The sequence below is a fragment of the Dermacentor silvarum genome, chromosome 3, assembly GCF_013339745.2.
Source record: "Dermacentor silvarum isolate Dsil-2018 chromosome 3, BIME_Dsil_1.4, whole genome shotgun sequence".
NCBI classification, from domain to species: domain Eukaryota; kingdom Metazoa; phylum Arthropoda; class Arachnida; order Ixodida; family Ixodidae; genus Dermacentor; species Dermacentor silvarum.
In genome coordinates, this window is record NC_051156.1 from 165,891,627 (window position 1) to 165,909,903 (window position 18,277).

Consider the following 18,277-nt stretch of genomic DNA (forward strand, 5'->3'; position numbering starts at 1 on the left):
GGCCGATAAAACAACTATCCTAACTACGTATAGCTGTCAACTAATTTGCTATCGCAAGTGATGTTTCGCCTTTCGGGCGAAGAAGAACAAAACTTTATTTGCACACAAGACTTCGTTGCCCCTATAATAGGGCAACCCTATGTGGTCGGGCCCCTATTCCAAGGCATCGCTGGCCTTCGCCATTCTTTCTGCTGTCCGAACCAGCCTGAGCAGATCCCCGAGGGCTGAGCAGGATAGCAATGCCTCCCACCTCACTCTCGTGTTAGTCTCTTCCTGCTCTTCGGTGTGAGCCGTGCACTCCCATCTGATGTGGTAGAACGTCGGTGTGCTTCTACACCGAGGGTATGCTCTGTATCCTGTTGGGTAGTGTATGTGCAATCTATGGATGTTTGTATATGAGTCTGTTTGGAGCCTACGTAACATCGCAGAATCCACGGCTGAAATGTTCTTGTGCGGTGCTGAGTATAGACTCTTCTGAATTCCCTGTAGTACTGCAAGATTGTTTAATAACTAGGATCGATGGGTGTCAGGTCCTCCACGACGTTACCATCGGCAGCTCGGTAAATAGTGAAATATCGGGCCGCCTCATCTGCATGAAGGTTCCCAGTGACCACCTCGTGTCCCGGGGTCCAAGATATTGTTTGCTGACTTCCCTGCTGATTGCGGTAAGTATCCAGAGTACCTTTGTGTAGATTTTCCTCCTCTGATAGCTCGTACATGCGGCCTGAGAATGTGTGATTATTGTCTGTGGAGCGTTGCACTCCATGCCTTCTCTTATAGCGAAGGCAATGCCTATCTCCTCTGCTTCTATAATAGTTGCTCGGGAAACCGAAGCACACGCCGTGATTTGCCTTTTTCGGTTTACGACACGTGTCACCATATTACTTGCGTTGGCCCGATATGGTGAAGCATCCGTGAATATTGCAGTGTCCAAGTACTTTGTTGTTCTGTCTATGTATTCTGCTCTAGCCTTTGTCCTTCCTGCGTGTAATGTCGGATCCATGTTTTGGGGTATTGGTGATACCGCATACAAATCTCTGATCTGGCAGGGTAGCTCTTTGGTGTCTTGGTGTCCTTGTATGCATTCTCCAAGGCCGACTCTGCGAAGAACTCTGCCGGCTGGCGTTTGCGCCAATCAACTCCTCTGCGCTATGAGTTGGGCCTCAGCCATCTTATTAAATGTTTTGTGGAGGCCGAGGGCTAGAAGGTTCACATTTGAAGTGTTGCGTGACAGCCTCAGGGCTGTCTTATATGCCATCCTTATTATTTAATCAGGCTTTTCTTTTTCCTGCCTATTCATGCCATGGTAAGGTAGGGAGTACATTAGTCTGCTAATGTCCAGGCTTTTCGCCAGTCTGAGGGTGCCTTGTTCCCCCATCCCTGTCTGATTATGGGCGCCACGGGCAATACTCCGGTTCATCTGTTGCGTTGTTGTCTGATCGTGTTTAAAGTGTGGAGACATCTGTCATAAGATCGTATCCACATTCCCAACATTCTAACTATTGACCTCTCCGGAATAATATTCCCTTCCAGCCTGATCTCGAGTTTGAGTCTCGGGTATTCTTGGGTATTTTTTTTTGCTTATTTTTGTGAGGCGAATGAGTTCTGATTTCTCCGCCCAGCACTGGAGTCCTCTTTGTTTGGTATATTTTTCTATTATATTGGCGGCTCGTTGGAGCTTCTCCTTTTCTCCCAAGTTGCCCTTGCAATAGTTATTCATATTCTTATATCATCCGCGCATAGCGAATGACGGATGTCCGGAATTTCTTGGAATTGTTTGGCAAGTCCAATCATGGCTATGTTGAAGAGTGTAGGCGAAATTACCGCACCTTGTGGCGTTCCTTTGTTAGGAGAATGGATGAAATTGGATTCATCATCCCCTACTTTGATAACTGCTGTTCTCTGGTTGAGGAAGCTTCGCATGTACTGGTACGTCCTTTGACCGCAGTTGGTCTCTGCTAGTCCATCCAGTATCCCTTTGTGACTTGCGTTTCAAAGGCCCCTTTTGTCCTATGTAAATAATGACCGTTGCTTTTTTGCATTATATGACGATAATAGCCCCGCCGGCTTGGACGATCTTAATATTTTGTGCTAGGTATGAAGCTTGCTTCGATATGAGAATATACACTTGAGTGCCAAACTAACGTGCTGTAACATGACATCTGGCATCGCTGTGACGTATTCACCATTGTGAATTACACTCCGACCAGTGCTCCCCCCCCCCCCCTTCTTTAAATGTAGGCTTAGAATTTAGGATTCGATTGAATTTCGCGTGCGTGACGTCCAGAACCTAATACTTTTAGGCTTATGATATGTGTGTGTGTTTTTGTGTGTGTTTTTTCATTTGTAAGATCTCCAATGTGTCGCCACCCCCCCATTTTATAGCAGGCTTGAATTTCGACGTTAAACTCATCGTACATTGAAAAATTGTAGTCATAATCTATGATGTGTAGGCTTTGCGCTACGGTGGATTCCTCAATGTTGTTTAGAAGAGCGTTTGGGTGTGTGTTGAGTGATACCTAGAAAACTACTTGACTTACAGATTTTCAACTGATCTTCGTTCTGCACTTTATCACCACGGTGTTCCATGAAATAAATTTGCCCTATAGTTAAAAGCGAATTTTGCCATGAGTTTTCATCGTCGTTACTCTCAAGGTAGAGTTGAGTATAGGAGAACCAGTCACTTCTTCAAAGGTGGTCACCTCGTTGAACAAATGTTTCTATTAGGTCTCGAAAGTTTCAAAATATTGTCATAAAGATTGTAATGCTACTCCGACAGAATTTGCACCACGCTGAGCACATTTTCAAACACACTGAATGAAACGCCAACCTCTTAACAGCTTACACAGCTGAGAGTGAGTCTGGCAACCCTCAGTGTTTTTAACACTGCAAAATACGTTTTTTGAGCGTCAAACCTAAATTTTCATTCTGAAGCCCTCAGCGTTTTATGTATAAAAAGAAATAACGCTCCCCTCGAAAGCTGCCTTGTACGCCAAACTTTTTGCTCAAAGAAGTTGGCGACTTTTCGGGAGCATGAGCTATGCTGCTCTTCACACTGCTCATACTTGTGTCATCTGTTTTCTTCGGGTAAGTTCCCTGTGGGGTTTGTGTTAAATTTTAAAAGTATATCGCCAATTAAAAGCAATACCAAACATGTCACATGTTTATGGATACTGGAGCGTTTTACAGCACAGACAGCTTCCGCATAATTTTTTTTTCATGTTCGTTATTAGCCCGCTGTTCCTGAGATTTATATCTACTGGATCATTTCTTTTTCAGGCCGGACAGGTCGTAAGATGATGCTGGGTGCCTTCGGTGTGCTCAAGAAGTCCTGGCGTCTCGTGTACATCATATGTGTACCCATCCTCCTTATTCCAGTGGCAGCATGCATAGGTGGAAAGGTACGTTTCTCAAGTGTTATCCAGTGAAGAGGCACCTCCAAGTGGGTTGCTCTCTTAATTTCGTTTTTTTTTAAGACTAAAGTGTTTTATGCCGGGTTTCGCGACTGATTTCCGGCAACGGATGTAACGGATGTGACGTCGGCTCCGGCGCTGCCATCTAGGAGCGGTGAAGCGAAGTACTCCATCGTGACACAAACGAGCGCCGACAGGGATCGTTACAGCGCCGCGGAGGCTCCAACGCGGTGTAGCCGTAGAATAAAGAGCCAAGTGTAGCCTCGTATACATAGAGTTTCATACATTCATTATACAATAAATAATCCTACGACAAAAAAAACAATAATAAAATTGTCCGGTGACAGGATTCCGACACAGGACATCTAGCAGAGAAGCCGGATATGGAAACCATTAGGCCACGGACGCTTTTTTCTTTCTTTATTGTCTTCGCACAATTCACACAGAAATACACCGTATAATCATACCAGCCCATCAAGGGCTAAGGAGAGAAGCAATCAAAACTCTGGCATGTACATCAGCCCTTCTAACCTCGGAAGCCAGTCTGGTTCCGGTTCTTGCAGTTTATAGACTTGAACCATCCTGCTTACAGATTCGCGAAAGTAACTCCTTATTGGCCTCACGTCAAGATCTGCATGACGAGTGGCCATTCTTGAAAAACAAATACTATGTAGGCCCAGGAGCATTATGATGTAGTGCTCACTGACTTTATAATGCCGCAAAGGTACACCGAAGTACTTATCTGGAGTAGTGACCCAAGACATTTTTGCGAAAATACTTGGGGTTGAAAGCCAGTATCCATGCCAGAGCCCCAAGCTCATTACCCAGTTTAAAGCGCTGCCGCTAATGCTACAAAAAATGTTTCACAATGTTCACAACTCTAATAACGCTTTCATCGTTCGAACATAATACAGCAGTATCGTCAGCGTATGCGAGCAGCCGTACTTCGTTTGGGTGCAGACGGAAACCTCGAACGCTGGTGCTATTGACTATGCTTAGACAAAATGGCTCAATGTACAAGAAGAAAAGTAGGGCCGAGAGGGGTCATCCCTCGCCCACAGAGCAGTGCAGTTTGATGAGCTCTCCAGCCATTTTATTAACAATAATCCGCGTTATGCAACCTCGGTACGCCATGGCAACACCATCTCTTATAATAGAACCAACATTTACATGCTGCAAAATACACAAGACTACACGTGAGGCCCTCTATCAAACGCTTTTTTCTAAATCAAGTTGTATCGTTGTGATTCCTTCGCCTGTAGTATCACAGCATTCGAGCACCCACCTGGCCTTGTGAATATTTGTTAATGTTGTGCGACCTTTAATTCCACATGTCTGATGTTGTCCAACCAATTCGCTTATGACCATTTGCATTCTTATGGCCAACCCTTCATACATATTTTGTAATCGACATTTGTAAGCGCTATTGGTCTGTATGAAGAAACCTGTCTCAGGAGTCCGACGCCCTTTTTTGGTAATCAAGACAGTATGCGAAGTTAGGAATGACGTCCGCAGGAGACCTATAGCTCATAAGCGTTATTATATAATGGAGTTAAAACTGTAGCAACGCTATGTTTTATTAGTTTATACAACACTCCTCTCAGCCCATCGAGAACAGGTGATTTGTTGGGGTTCAGCTCATCAATTGCCAGTTTTATTTCTTTGATCGAGATGAGCATCTCCAAGAGTTCTTTAGTGTCAGCATCTATGCTAGGCATCGAAGGCAAAAATTCATTTTAATACGCTTCAATATTGTCTGAAGTATGGGCAAAGAGGTCAGTATAATAATCTTGAAAAGCTCGTTGAATGTCGTCCTCATCTACGCAGATTACTCTTTGCCACTCAATTTCCGAAATTTGGTTTATATGGGCCCGTTTTTTTTCTATACCAAAGGCTCGTTTGGTGGGTGTATCACCGGCCACCATTCGTTAGGTCCTTGTTCTCAACATTGCTCGCCGGTACATCTCCTCGTCAATTATTTCTATCTTTGTGAAGCCCACTCTAAGAACCTGCCGGTCAAAAGTAAAGTTTTTACCTACGTACCCTTGCTTCATGGCTAGAATGCCGTCTTTAAACATTCCTGGTTGCTTGCATTCTTCAGCTATTAGGATGTCCAAACATTCATGAAGTGCTTTTTCTTCTTTACTATTTCCGTGCTGCATTCTGCTCGCACCTTCGAGTGCTTTTATTTTTACCCCTTCTTTGAAAAGGTCCCCCTGTTTCCTTTAGAGAAGTCTCATCAATGGCTAGTAATTTTTGAGCACCTTCATTGACATGCTGTGCAAGAACGTCATCATGCAGTGGTTTGTCGTTAAATTTCCAATTTCCCAAGTTGAACTTGCTTCTTTCTTTCATTGTACCATTATGGAATGTAACCAGACTGTGGTCAGTAAAAGAAAGATGTGTTACTCGGCACTCGCGACACAAAACTGACAACTCTGAAGATGCATAAGCTCGGTCTAGCCGTGCATGGCTAGACATGCTAACTAACCGCTGTTAGTATGTTTCTCTATGGCTATGCTGCGACTATCGATGCAAGCATAGGATCTTGAGCAGTCAGCTTGTTCGTACCAAAAACCCTTGCATTCTGCCCAACGGGGGACTCAGCAGACACAGCGAATATGGCCTGTGGTGTGATATCTCAGGCAGATTGGCGCATGACCAGGAGCAACAACCAGCATTGTCGCTCCTCTCATTCCCATCTGATGGAGGATGCGCTCGAGGCCTACTCCATCTCGGAGGACGATACGAATAACCCTGCTTGTCGAATCAGCGGATTCAAAATCAGCAGCCTTCCACTTGAAGCTCACTTCTTTGACCTCTGCGAATTCCATGAAGGCACGGCGTATAGCGTCCTTCCTGACCGTTGAAATCCAACCAGTGAATCTTCACGCGCACCTACTGCTTTTCCGGATCCATCGCTAAGCAGGTACGGTCCTTAACAGTGATACAGCCTTTACGAAGTAGCGTCTTCTTGGCGTCTTCGGTGCCATTTCCGCTCACCTGCTGTATCACATGGGCGTCCTTTAAGGGCTTGCAAAAATCATCGATCCTGTAAGGGGCTCCTCCACTGTCGCAGTGCAGTACGACAGTGGTCTTCAATCCATCTCCGGCGGGTAGAGGAGGCAGAACAACAAGGTAGTCCTTAGGTACGGAGAATCACGAGTTACCACGGCCGACGTCGGCCACTGTCACAGCTCGTACAGAGCCTTCCATCCTGCGTGCGCACGCGTCGGTTACCAGAAGCAGAAAGAGGCCACGGACGCATGCGTCGACAAGCGACATAAAGCACCCTTATGAATTTGTAGCGTGTAAGCCAGTGCATTGAGACGGTTATCGCGTTTCGATTTGCCCAACTCGACAAGCTGAACTGTTGTTAGTAACGATTGTCCGCGTTCGCAGCGTCTTCTGCACTTCGAAAAGTGTAGATTGCTCTGAAATGTACTGCAGTGAAGGCATATAAAGCGCAATAAACAAAGTCACAAGAAGGTCTAAAACCGCAAGCACGAAGATCAGACATATCCATGTACTTCTGTGGCCTCGTGTAGACAGTTAGCACCGGATTAGCCTGTGGCGCCTCGTCGCCTACGGATTGGGGCCTTAACGTGCATCAGCAGTGCATCGCCTACTGCTCCGCTTGCGATGGCACCACCTGAGACAAATGCCGAGCTAAAAGGCGCAGAATTGCAACGGCGGCACCGGGCGAATCTCGCTTTCCTCCTGCGAGAGACACGACAGCGTGAAGCAGAACGCTTTCGCGCGTTCACGGTGCATGGTGCCAACTCTAGCACTAGCATTCTTGCAGCTGTGTGCGTCGCAGGTCGACTGGCTGCCGTAGGTACTATGGAGCCGGACCCGAATGCTCGCACCTTCGCCGAAGCCACTCACCAGCAGGAGGGCGCTAGCCAACAGGACATACTGACGTGTCAGCACATGAATACACGCAGATGACAAGCACGTGGTGTGAAGTGTACTGAATGCGACCAAGACACTGATTCGGGCTAGTTGGTCTGCCATACTGGGAACCTGAATAGCGCTAAAAAGACCGGCACATTCATAGAATCGCAGTGTGCTGTCAGTTCTATGTCTGTCCCCGTCTTTTTAGCACTATTGGGGTTCCAAGTAGTGAACATTTCGCGTGACGTCAAAGTAACTACGCATGTAAAAAATTAATGACCACGCTAGGTGTGAGCTGCTTGAACGGATGCGAAACACGAAGCATTTGTATACCTTTCTTGCGATCCACTTGCGTCGTCTTTCACTCTGAGATATTTTTTACTGAGCGCTGCTACCACGGAAAGCGACAAAATGTTGTCAAATTCTTGCGGCACCTCGATTTGAAGTCTAAACGCATTCAATCGCTTAGGCTACACAAGGGCCTAATTTTCGTAAATTTGGTAATGGTCTGTGATGCGCCAAAGCCTAATTAGTGCAGCTAAGAATTTGTGATGTCACATGCATGAAACTGGTACGATTGCAATCATACAAATCTTAGTATCCGTTGAGTATGACGATGTTTCGGCATGGGAGAGAAATGACTCGAGATGAAAAGAAGGACGTTAAAAAAGGAAAGGAAAATCAACATCAGTTCAATAAACTGTAAAAGACCTCGCTCAGGATACTGCTCGCTGATGCGAGACTTCATTTGATCTAAATGCAAATACATGGGCTTCATGCCAAAGTGGGGACGTAGTAAGTGTGGTTCATCAGGGAAGTTCCTTGGTTTCAGGTAATAATAAGGAATTTTAACTCTTCCTTTTTTTTTTGCTGTCGTACGCAGGCCGGCTGGTGCGCCTACACCTTGCTGTTGATGGCTTTCTACTGGTCGGCGGAAGTGGTACCGCTGGCGGTAACTTCGCTCATGCCGGTCTTCCTGTTTCCGTTCTTGGGGATCGTGCCGTCCAGCAAAGTAGCCACCTTTTACCTGAATGTGAGTGTAAAGAGGTGCGCGACACTTACGTGCCCGCTCGTATTCGCTACCCACTACATCAGCCTAGAAGATGAAAATTAACTATGTTAATTCCTACCTCCCGGTAATCCGCTTCTGATAATTTAGAGCCATTCTCGGCGAAAAAAGCAGCTACCGTTTTAGTTCCCCAAGAAATCCCAGCTTCCCAGCGAAGAACTGCGCTTCATTTTTGCGCGTGATGCTCTAAACATTTTAGCACGTAGCTAAATTAAGGAAGGAAAGCTTTCGTTGGTAAGACCTATTTAGACAAGTGGACGGTACAGTGTAAGGAACAAGGAGCGAATGTTGCAGCATTTAACAATTTTAACCCATTCCCTGCTAAGGTAGCATCAGGGCACTTTGCATTTGCTAGCAATATCATATTGTTCGAGTAGCTTTAACTGCTAGGATCGCCTCATCTCCGAACCCTCTTGGACGGAATGGAGCGTTAGCTTATTCAGATTCTATGTGCACTGCCTTGACAAAGAAATTCCGCAAGCACAGATGCGGTTGTTATTTATAAATACTGCAATCACCAAAGGTCATTTTAGCAGGGTGGTACAACAAAGTCATGCATCAATGGCGAGCATGCTGTAAAACATTGGGCTGATGCTAACAACAACACGAAGCTCACTGTGGTTACATATCACGCTGAAACATTATGGCACACACACGCACAGCACACTGTTTACACTACTGAGAGAGAAAATGAACATACAATAATGACAGTAAGCAATAAAATAATAACAGTATGTAGCAACACGACTACAGTACAATGTATACAGTCTACGGTAACTTCAGTCCCTCAAGACTACAGTACCGTAACTCAGTACACTAAAAAAAGACACATCAGAACAATATATAGTTCACAAACATAACTTTATTTAGTACAGATAATTTCAGAGTACCGAATATCCATAATAAAAAGCGGTTCATTAAAAGAAATTTAATTAAAGGCTTGAAGAGAGGAAGAAAAAAAATTCTTGGCTCTCCCATAATCGAGAGCAGATGTAAGCATGAAATGGCTACCATATGGCGTCTTTTGCTGAGTGCGGTGCCGCCGCCTTCAACCACTTTCCTTCTTCCAACAGTGCAGCGCGCTCAACATCTGTCGCCACTTTGTCTTCTTGTCGCGGACCGCTCACGACTCACGAACCGGTGGCGTTCAAAAGAGTACAGGCAGCCCTTTCTCAGCACCAAAAGATGACAATCAAGTGTATGGTGCCTTGTATGTGCCTCTTTAACGTTGTATAGGAAATGACAAATAAAACTTCAGCGTGCTAAAAGTTACAGCTTGAGTGATAGCGTGAACAAACATTAGGAAGAACTGGGAAGCAATATTTTTGTAACTTGTTTGGGCAGTAACTAGCGTATGTTATGCGGTCCTGTACAAAGGGTTGGGGGCCAGAGAACGCATTTTCTTAACTTTTGAGTGGTTGCCCGGATGATCTCGTTTTGTTCTCGCAAGGATGCCCGGATGCTCTTGTTTGAGCGCCCGGATAACGGCTCTGGCTTTTAGCTCGAGGTCATTTGAAGATCGCCGACAACAGAGGCTAAAAGCATGTCACGCTTAAAAACCAAACTGCTGTCTCTGTAGTTTGCTAAGCTGATTCCAGTGTACGTGAAAAAAAAAGAATACTCGAATGTATTCTTGCATGTGCAAAATAAAGTGGTTGCTAAGTTATGCATCTCCCTCGTGGCGTATCCTATAAAAAATTTAAATATTTTATTTACATCGACCTTAAGATTACCATTCATCAATTGATCTAACAATTTGAATCCGGAACGGTGATTTCTCTTTTCTAAAGGTTGCGGATTGGCTTTATTTAACCGATCCGTCACTGATCCCCTGGAGAAATTATTAAACACAAAGCGTGCAGCTCTTCTTTGTACTTTTTTCTAGCTCATTATCATTACTTTTGGCGAAAGTGTCCCAAATTATTTTAGCATAGTCCAAAATTTACCTTACAACAGATTTGTAAGCCAAAAGTCGGACTCAAGGGACCGATAACTTTAGAGCTCGCCTCAGGAAAAAAAAAGCTTGTGCTTTGCATTTGCGACAAGACAATTAATATGATTATTCCAGCTAAGATCGCTAGAGATCCAACGACCTAAGTATTTGTAATTAGTTACTTCGGTTAGTATAACATTTTCGATGCCATATTGAAAGTGCAGTGGTTTCTTCTGCTGAGTTATTTTCATAAACACTGCTTTGTCGTGATTCATCATCACTTGCCACTTTTCGCACCACAAGGCAACTTTCTGCAAAGCTAGTTTTAACAGCAACTGGTCGCATTTGCTATTAATTTCCGAGTATAAAAAGCAATCATCTGCGTATAATTCAATTTTAACTGGAATGTTTTCCACTATATCATGAATATTTAAAGTGAAGAACAAGGGCCCAAGAACGGAACCATGGGGAACACCCGAAAAGACTTTCCCTGACCTGGAACAGTGATCACGGGAATACAGATACTGTTGTCATTGTGTCAGCTATGCCGAATTAAATTTTCCTAACTGATAACTTGGATATATCATGTATAATTCAAAAATTATTTGTTCTGTGAAACTTTATCCAATGCATTCTTAAAATCCATAAACATTACATGAACTTCGTTGCCACTACTGATTGTTTTTGCCAAATCATGCACTGTTTCAACGAGCTGAGTGCTGGATGGCAGGCCTTTTGGAAACTAACGTGGGTATTTATTGAGAAAACGATTTCTGCCAAATAACCTTGTACGATTATCAATTATGCACCCCAAAATTTTACAGGTTGAAGTGAAAGAAATGAGTCGGTAATTCGCAGCGCTATTTTTTTTTACCAGTTGTATGTATTTGCCCGCTGCAAACATAAAATTTTGGCTGTTAGCCAATCTTTCAGGCATTCCTCTTGATTTATTGACCGAGTAAAGAAATTGTAAAATATACATGGATATTCACTCGGAATCTCTCTTCAAATATGCACTGGGAATGCCTTATGGGCCAGGCTTTTTTATTTTAACGTCTATTTTCAACAGCATGCTCAAGATACCATTCTCTGTGATACTGCGGTTCAAAATAGGTGGGGAACAGCAATTAAATATGGGTAAAGAATTGTTATCGCTTGTAAAGACAACTTTTAAGTGCGCATTGAAAGTGTCAGAAATAATCGTGGCGTCATTCATTTGATTTCCCTGAAGTTGAAACGCGTCGCAATCTTCTGATTTTGCTGACACCACACGCCAGAACTTCGCAGATGACGTTGCAATAAAATTAGGCAATGATTTCTCATAAGAACTTTGCTTCTCTTGGCGTACCTTATTTTTAAGATTGAGAGGATATTTCGAATAATTTTTGTTCATATAGCAAGGCATTAAAGCATATTTTCCTGTTCTTCTTTATTCGTTTTAACCCACGCTGGTGGCTTAGCGGCAATGATGTTGCGCTGCTAAGCACGAGGTCGCGGGATGAAATCCAGGCCGTGGCCGAAGCATTTCGATGGGTGCGAAATGCAAAGATGCTTTTGTTGTGTGCACTGACGGCACGTTAAAAAATAGCCAAAACAAATTTGGAGTCCCCCCACGACGACGTGCCTCCTAACCAAATTGTGGTTTTGGCACGTAAAACCCCAGAATTGAATTCAATTGTTCTTTTTAACTTCCTCTTCAATTTCAATGCCTCTCGAGAAATCCACGGGTTTGTGCTTTTTGTTTGCTTTACGATGGTTGGAACAAGGCATTTACAATGTCAGTAAACCACTACCAGAGACGGTGCACACTATATGAGCTGCAGGGAAAATCGTTATAATGGAAAGAAAGTTTATCTAATATTGATACATCATCTGCCCTGCAAAAGTTGTGGAACATAAAAATTTTAAGGTTTGGATTCATGAGAACATCAGAAACTGTGACTAAAACATCATGGTGATCGCAGATCCAGGTACGACCTCACAATACCTGTTCGCGCTTATGTTTCCACTAACAAAAAAGAAGTCAAGAACTAATTTAGAACATCATTATACTCTAGTACTGTTATCAACTAATTGAGATAAATCAAACTCAGAGGCAATATTTATTATTTCAAAAGTCGGCGAATAACCGTGATTATGTGATATTGTCGTCCAGTTAATGCTGGGTAGATTAAAGTAGCTCGTCAAAATCATTTGATCACGTGCTTTTACATGTAAGTGAATATAGATCCACCATTTAGAATCATCGCGTGAGATGCTGGAGATCAAGGAGGCCTGTACAGTGGCCTCCAACACGTATTTAATATTGCCACAGTAAACCTTACCAAATATGCATTGAACATCTCGTACGCCCTGCATTCTAAGCACAATAAATGACTTTAGGAAAAGAACACACACACCACCTCTTTTTGTGTCACGGACTTTTCTAAACACGCTGTACCCAGGCGGAACGAACTCGCCATTAAACTGCATCTGCCAACCAGGTTTACGTGAGAATTGATCTGTCAGGGTCGTGTGTAATCAAAAGTACCTCTAGTTATGTTAACTTATTCACGACGCTGTGACAGTTAACGCTGAACATTTCATGTTCATTATATTTGGCCTTTCGATGTTATTTCTTATTTTCCTTGTCGAGGCGGTAACGAGCTCTTTTAAATGCATCCTAACCGTCCCGAGTACCACCAGCGCTTAATTTATCGTACAACAGCTTCACCTTCACACCCTTTTCTTTTTGTGCGCTAACGCTTATGCATAGTGGCTCAAATTTTCCCGAACTCTCTTCGGGAAATCTTTGGACACCAGAACGCCACTATTTTTTATTCTATAACAGTTCTTTAGCACCATTGTATTTTCCCTGTAATCAAAAACTCTTACGATGACGGAACGACACTTATTTTCAACCGTTTGGCCTATTCTGTGCACTCTTTCAATCCCGCTAATTGTTATACCCAGATTCCACACGTGCGTGTGCGTGCGTGCGTGCGTGCGTGTGTGTGTGTGTGTGTGTGTGTGTGTGTGTGTGTGTGTGTGTGTGTGTGTTATGTTCTTTCCCCTTCCACTGTTCCATCTCCACTTCTCTGTAAAGATTAGAGAAGCTTTGCGTCTTTGTCACTTCATTGTAAAAGCACATAACATAAAAGCACATAAGCACATAAAAGCACACAAGTTTGATAACGGCTTATTCATCAGTGCTAGCAAGTACTTACTCAGGGGAAGAGGGCTGTGTCTCTGTAATTTTACTGTGGAACATTCGTCTTGGACATCTGACAGACTTTGGCATCTGAAAGCATCACGTGCCTAGTCTTTTATGCCAATCGCGACGAAAGGAGTAACTTGCAACGAGCCGCGAAGTATCATGAGCCAGTACGTCTAATAAGATCGGGGATAATCTGAACGCAACATATATTTCACATTGTGTTAGATACATAGCATATAATGAGTCCTTATTTTATTCGTGTAAGGATGATTAATAATACACTGTTTGGACTCCTTGGCTTCTTGTTATTAGAATGTAGCCTTTTTTTGTTATTACGCGATTGTGATCCTCGCCCATTTATGCATGCCTCGCCACGCAGGACCTCGGAATGATATTGCTGTGTTCACTAGTCATGGCCTGGAGCGGTGGAAACTAGCAATCTGCACAAGAGGATAGCCCTCAGGTCTTTACTCGCCATTGGGACAAGTAACATCAGGTACAAATGCGCCAGAAAGAAATGTGACGTTATTGCTGTGAAACATACAATTATTGCTGTGAAACATATAAATATTATAATTAAAATCATGCACAATGTACATCCGTCTACTTTACCGCTCGTTCGTCCCTCTCGCACATCTAGACGTCTGCATAATCATCTCAGTTTCCAACGCATCTTCGGTCACACCAATGCATTCAACTGCTCAGCTTTGCCACGTGCCATTGCGCTGTGGAATGGTCTTCCTGATGACATCGCTGACATTAATGACCAGTAATCTGCAGACAAAAATCTGTTCAATATTTGGCTAGTACTTCGCTAAAAATCAGTGCCTGTTTTAGTTTTGTTGTTCTTAACTTCATTGTTGTGTATTTATGTAAGCATTTGTGCTAAGATTGTTTGCTTTACTGCATACTGGAAGCTAACAGCTGTTAGTCCACCTTCCTTTCTTTTTGTTTTTATTTGGCGTTCTTTGTTTATTATTTGATTCTCGTTGTGTTCTTATTTATGTAACCGTATAACATGTTCTTGCTCCACGATTGTTATTTGTTATCTGTACCGCCCCGTCACGCAATACTCCTTCTGGAGCCTGTGAGGTATATGAAATAAATAAATATGGGCGAAGCACAACATTTTTAGTAAATACGAATTCAAGAGCCATTTTCAACAGACACCTTAAAAATATTTTCATTTTCAAATTTATTAACATCTGTGGCTATTGTACTTTATTATCACTAAAGTACAATTGAGGCAAAAAGAGATCACTAGTTTGATTGTGCTTGCTGGATGAATGGGAAAGCATCGTCACTTAACGTTAATTCATTACATGAGAATCGTGCACTTTATAACAACCATGAAAAAAATTATGCAGCGTATTACACTTTCACTATATTCCTTTATTAGCCCCATACGTGAAGTATGACAAAATGGGTGGGAATGACACAGAAAATAATTGATGGTTGGTGACCACGTTCCTGAAAACGCCACGACGGCGTTAATGAAGGCAACCAAACTGGTGACAGCTGCGATCTTTTTCCGTACATCTACGTACCACGCGTATTATTTATTTCAGGAGTACTGCCAGCCTCTGATGAGAGGCCTTAAGCAGGAGTGGCTACAGACATGAGGAACACTACATTGAGAGCAAGGTGCGAAGCTTGAGCAAAATGAAATAGCACTGAATTGAAGAAAATATGAACAGTGTGCAATTTCCGAAAACGTAGCATTTATCGCTAACCATGGAAAACTGTTCCAAAGGAAGAAACTGCGAACTGCTCTTAGCGTATGTTGACGAACATTAAGAGACAGAAAAACAGAAAACTAGAAGAATATAAGCAAACAATGTGTAGCAAACGGTTGCAAAACATACATCCTATCAGACAAACGTAATGAAATGGGGTGTGTAAAAATGCTTAGCGGTGGCCAGACGCATCAGAAAAAGACATGCGGGCACTGCGTGGAAGGGCAGGCTGGAAAAAAGAAAAGGAGGGATGGCAATTGATGTACCACGCGCATTTATACAATTTCTTTAATCAGTTTTAAGAACAAATCAATGCTGTCGCAGGCAACCAATGCAGAAGGAAGTACATTCCATTCCCTAATGGTTCGGGGAAAAGTTGAATTGCTAAACTCTTCAGTTTTGCAGTAGTAATATCTTTAAGTTTCATAGCGCAGCTAGATCGAGTTGACCGACGAGTGAGAGGCTCAGTATATGTGTCCTTGTCTATGCCTAGTTTTCCATGATAGAGTAGATACATGTACTTTAATCGTTCTTTATATCGCCGTTTTTGTAGAGCAACTAGTTCTACTGTGTCGAGCATCGCACTTGGTGATGCATACCGGCTAATAGAACTGAATACAAATCTTATTGCCTTCCTCCGAATTCTTTCTACCTTTTTTATATTAACATTGTTATGTGGATCCCAGACGACTGACCCATATTCAAGAATTGGGCGGACGAAAGTTTTGTCAGTCAGTAGCCTTATCTCCCGGGATGAATTTCTCAAGCAGCGCCTCAAGTAGCCAAGCTTCTGCATCGCTTTCTTTTCTATGTATGACACGTGCTCATTCCACTTTGTCCGAACTGATAACTGATAACTACACCGAAGTATTAGTAGATTGTCATTTGGTCTAAAATTTGACCATCGATTGAATACTGATTGTTTAAAGGGTATCGTTTCCGCATCACGTTCATCGCAAGTCTTTTTCGCATTGATTTTCATTTGTCATGCGCTGCACCATTTTTGCATTGTAGACAGCGGGTTATGTAACAGCGATTGGTCAGCGGAACTACGAATTTCATTTTATAAAGCGCAATCGGCTGCAAACAATTTTACTTTAACGGGCAATTCCTGTGCAATATCATTAATGAAAATTAAGAAACATAAGGGCCCAAAGACTGATCTCTGTGGGATTCCAAATACTAGAGGTTTTGAACGTGAATGTGTTCCTTTGATGTTTGCAGTTTACCGCCTTGAAGAAAGGTATGCTTGAATCCAAGATAGAATGGACTCATTTTTAAGTGTAGGGTTCAATTTTATCATGAGTTTGCTGTGGGATACCCGGTCTTATGCTTTCTCTAAATCTAAAAAAATAATATCAAGTTGCCCTTGCTCATCCAATAGCTAGCTAGTGAATAACCTAGTGATCATTTTTTTCTTTCATAGGTAGGCTCCCCTACCTTTCAAGGGATTCTGTAAAAACGTGCTATCACCATAGTTGCCTTGGTCAATGTTTTATGTATTTTGCATTATTTTTGCAGGCTGCTACTTGGCTTCATGCTAGTCACCATGTCACTATCCATGTGGATTCCGAACACTGCCTCAACGTCCATCATGGCGCCCATAGTCATGGCCGTCGTAGACCAGATGCACAACTCGGCTAAGGACGTAGAAAGCAAGTAGTGTGCCACTAACAACTGTCTTGCTCACGTCGCGCTACACGTGATCACCCCCATTGACCTTAAAAGAAATTGCACAAGTTATTTAGTAAACGAGTGTGGGCTTCCGGCGGCAATTCAAAACATAAAGCTGAAGAAACTGTCATGATGAAGACCTACTATATAAGTTTGCTTGGTTTTGAGAAAACCGACAAAGATGTCACCATGTTTAATCGGCTAACAGCTTTCCTTTAACTATACAAGCCAGCCTTCAAACATATTTAGCTACCCACAGGCAGTGGTTGATGTTCTTTTGCGGGCATTCGAGCAGCATCCTACAAATTTCAGTCGTCATGTTCCTTTACATCATACGGGACATGTCCAACATAATTTCCATATGCAGTAAGCCGGGCCTTTCAGCGATGACTTTCTCAAATTATTAAAGATTGGGGGATTCGAACACAATAGTAATTTTTGCATGCACGTTTTGCCACGAGGACGGACAAAAACTCCCTGTTAGATCACCTAGCAGCCTAATTACCTAAGACTCGCTAGTCAGCTTTTTAATTATCAAAGTTGGGCCGCAAGCTTTAATTGAGAGTTTGTCGCTATCGGTGAGCTCATGGAATATCGGCTTTTAGAACGGATTTAAACCTCTTACTTAAAGGAGGCTGGCGCGAACTTGTCGAACACTGCCACACTACCAAAAAGCAAGGTCTTTATTAACGACCATTTGACCTCACAGACACAACATAAACGTCTATTCGAGCAAGCCTTCGAACTAAAGAAGGTTTCGAACCTAGAAATTCCTATGGACGGATCATAGCCGCATCAAACTCCGAAATACTGAGGGGTGCCATGTTTACGTCATTTCTAGCTCAGGTGAACTTTCGCTAATCACTTTGTAATAGTTGAAACCTTCTTGTTTTTATATCTAGCTCGCCTTCTGAAGTGCGTGCATTACTCTAGAGAAAACCAAAGCGTTCGCCTAATAACACGAAACTGACAGACAAATCCTTGGTACATGTTAATATACGCAGCTCTTCAATGAACCACGATATATTTATTTTCTAATCTGAATAACTCTTTCATTATCATCTACCTTTCGCAAATATGGCTGGTAAGCGAGGACAGTAAGTTATTCGCTATCGCAGGTTATTCTATGGAACTATGTGTCTCTATGAATAATGGGCATGGCGTACCTGCAATTTTCCTTCAAAATATTCAGCCAAATCGTCGCCAACACGATTTTTCTGTCTCTTTTCCTAACGTTGAATCTGTGTTTCTGGAATTTGATAAATCCTTTCTTCAGCCAACAGTATAAATACAATAATTGTATCAATATATCGTTCCCCATCAACTTGCTCATTTGGTTTCTTCTCCTTGCTTTATATA

The 18,277-nt window shown here is 42.8% G+C and overlaps 2 protein-coding genes across 4 annotated transcripts in view; both read left to right on the forward strand.

Annotated features, from left to right (window-relative positions):
• Positions 1-18,277, forward strand: part of LOC119445993 (solute carrier family 13 member 5-like) — a 383,695-nt gene that overhangs the window by 339,359 nt on the left and 26,059 nt on the right. The gene's annotated exons all lie outside the window — the stretch shown is intronic.
• The window catches only part of LOC119445995 (solute carrier family 13 member 5), a 345,149-nt gene that overhangs the window by 231,348 nt on the left and 95,524 nt on the right, over positions 1-18,277 (forward strand). The window contains exon 1 of one of the 3 annotated variants that reach the window (XM_049663796.1): positions 8,316-8,343. The exons of the other annotated variants lie outside the window; for them this stretch is intronic. The gene's annotated coding sequence lies outside the window, so the exon portion shown is untranslated. Of the gene's footprint in view, positions 1-8,315; positions 8,344-18,277 lie in introns of those variants that run through there. 3 annotated transcript variants of the gene reach the window in all.